The sequence below is a fragment of the Aotus nancymaae genome, unplaced genomic scaffold (assembly GCF_030222135.1).
Source record: "Aotus nancymaae isolate 86718 unplaced genomic scaffold, 86718_ANA_hifiasm-v0.15.2.pri h1tg000040l, whole genome shotgun sequence".
In the NCBI taxonomy this organism is placed as follows: Eukaryota; Metazoa; Chordata; class Mammalia; order Primates; family Aotidae; genus Aotus; species Aotus nancymaae.
The window spans coordinates 33,471,537-33,474,260 of NW_026988454.1; the positions used below are offsets into that span (position 1 = coordinate 33,471,537).

The following is a 2,724-nucleotide window of genomic DNA, read 5'->3' on the forward strand; positions in this document are numbered from 1 at the left end:
AGGAAAAATAAAGAACATGAATAAAATAAAGTTTCCTTAAGTTTTTCTTTTATTTATGTATGGATAACACGCTCACGTTTAAAATAAATAAAACAAAATATGACAGGTCAAAAGTGGGTAAGGTAATAATTTCACAATCGCCCTTTCAGCCATTCCCATCTCAATTTCTTCTGGCTGGAGATAGCCAACGTTAAGCTTTTCTGGTATAAACTTTCAGAAATTTTGTATGCAAGTACAAGCATGAAGCCTTCCAGTAACACAGATGCTTCTAAGTTAGAATTTAAGGGAATCACTTCTCAGGCTTTTGGCTAAGATTAAGTGTAAAAATTTTAAAGGAGGGAGAAGAGGAGGGATCTGGCTGATTTGTTTTTAAGAAGTCATCCCAATTGTTCATATTTTTTAAGAGTCCAAAAGCTTGCTTGTGTGACTCCAGTGCTTAAAGATTTTTGGAGCAACATTACCCTTATCAATGCATGCTGGGTTTTTCTTTTTCTTTTTCTTTTTTTTTTTTAAATTCAGTATCCATAGAGACTGTCAAAAATTGCCAATGCCGACTATATTTCAAGTTGTCATGGCGCGGTATTGGGAAAAATTTTCAATTAGCAATAATCACACCTCGGATAAACCTCATTGGCTACAATACTGCCACTGCGCAAAGCTGCATGCTGGGTTTTTCATCTGCTGTGGAATGCAGACACAGGGATTCCCTTTCCTGCAACAGGAAAACAACCACCACCAACAACAATGAAACCAACCAAACAGAAACAAAAAAACAAAAACAAACAAAAAAAAAGTGATAGATGCAGAGACACAGCATTGACTTTCAAGGTTGCTTTCCAACTACGTACAATTATTACCTTGCCTACACAGTCTTCAGAATCTAGCAGCTCACCTTTCAAAATGCAACTTACCCCAGCTACAATCTTTGTAAAAGGAAGTGGAAACCATCTTGATTTTCCTGTTACTAAATAGCTCTTCTGTGCCTAAGGCATACCTGAATGTTTTCCCAAAACCTTCCTGATTAGGGGGTACTTTCCCTTCCAGCCATTCCAGTGAGTCACTCTCACTATGAACTATCCTGTCCTTTCCAATTTCATAGAGTCATAAAAATGCCAGAATAGGAAAGATCTCTAAGTCCAGGGGTCATAAACCTAATGGCTTTAGGAGCCAGACCTTTAAATCACATCAGAATAAGACAATCAGAGACATGGGCAATGCATGTTCTCTTAAATGCACTGAAATTGAAATAATAATGAAAATCAAAAACAAAAACCACTGTCTGGCCAAGGAAAATGAATCTGTAGCCAGAAACATCTGCAAAATTTCCAGCCTCAGCTCGTATGCAATTATGTAAAATTCAGTGAGGGCTCCTCACCCCCCAGCTTTGGCATTCTCATTCCTTCCTTATCTATCAGCAACACAACAGAAAACAAAACCCCTAACACTGGGGACTGAGAGTTCTTTTCCTCCCAGCTTCACGCCTTTGAGGAAGGAATGGGCTTAGGAAAAGGGCAGTCATTTGGCTTGGATGACGCAAAGTCCATCTCTCCAAGATGATGGTCAATAAAGATTGCCCCCAGCACAAGCCATATCCACGCACCTGGCGGGTCCGGCTTCCATCAGAATCCCATTACCACTTTTGGAAAGAAAGCAGACAGGTTCTTAGTCATCAACAAGGAGCATTTGACAGGCCCCCTTTTAAACAGACCATTCACTCACTCACAAGGTAAAATAGATCACACATTGTTTATAATAATCGGAAGAATTTTCTGTCTTTCCATAAAGGACGAGGTATCAGCTTGGCCAATCATCCGGAGTTACTATGAACAGGACCCCGAGGAAAGTCATGGTGAGGAGGCAGCATGGTGAATTAGGAGGACCTCTGACTTTTGAAAACTGACTCCACTTCTCAGTCTCTTCTTTCCCAAATTGGGACTAAATGCACCTGTTTTGTACCCTTGAGGATCTGAGGTAACTTACATGCCAGGGACTCAGAAACAATGTTTTGTAACTTACTAAGTAAGAAAGTAACAATGCTTTTAGCACTTGACCCCAGAGTGGAGTCTGGGATTATTCTGACCTTCTGTTTGTTTCATAACTTAAAATAGTGTTTCCTGTGAATTTCTCCTGTGGGGCATCTTTACAAGCACCGAGAACCGCTATGTACCCTCAGATCCTGGATGTGCACACCTTACCAGCTTCCACAGGCAGATCAAGAATAATAAGATATTTAAGTAAATAATTCCATGTCTCGGTTTTATGGATCTTAAGACTTGAAGCCCATAGGAATCTTTTAAAACTTTGTCTAATGGTATGCTTTTGAGAGTTTTGTTATTTGGTAGAAATCAGTTTTTACATACACCTCAATGTGCTCAACTGTCCCTTGGTTCCAAGGTCCTCACAGATACCAAACCCCTTGAATGCTCAAATCCGTTATATAAAATGGCTTAAGATTTTCACGTAACAGATGCACACCCTCCCGTACACTTTAAATCATCTCTGGATTATTTATAATATGTAATAAATAAAATGTAAACACTATATAAATAGTTGTTCTACTGTATTTTAAAATTTGTATCATTTTTTAGTCACTTTTTTAAAATTGCCTCTGGGTTTTCAAAAAATATTTTCTTTCTTTCTTTCTTTTTTTTTTTTAATGGAGTCTTGCTCTGTCACTCAGGCTGGAGTGCAATGTTGTAATCTCAGCTCACTGCAACCTCCGCC

The 2,724-nt window shown here is 38.8% G+C and overlaps 1 non-coding gene across 1 annotated transcript; it reads right to left on the minus strand.

Annotated features, from left to right (window-relative positions):
* Nucleotides 1-519: 519 nt before the first annotated feature.
* LOC135268440 (U4 spliceosomal RNA) lies at nucleotides 520-660 on the minus strand. Its single transcript, XR_010336768.1, has one exon. It is a non-coding gene; the product is annotated as a U4 spliceosomal RNA (small nuclear RNA).
* Nucleotides 661-2,724: the final 2,064 nt, after the last annotated feature.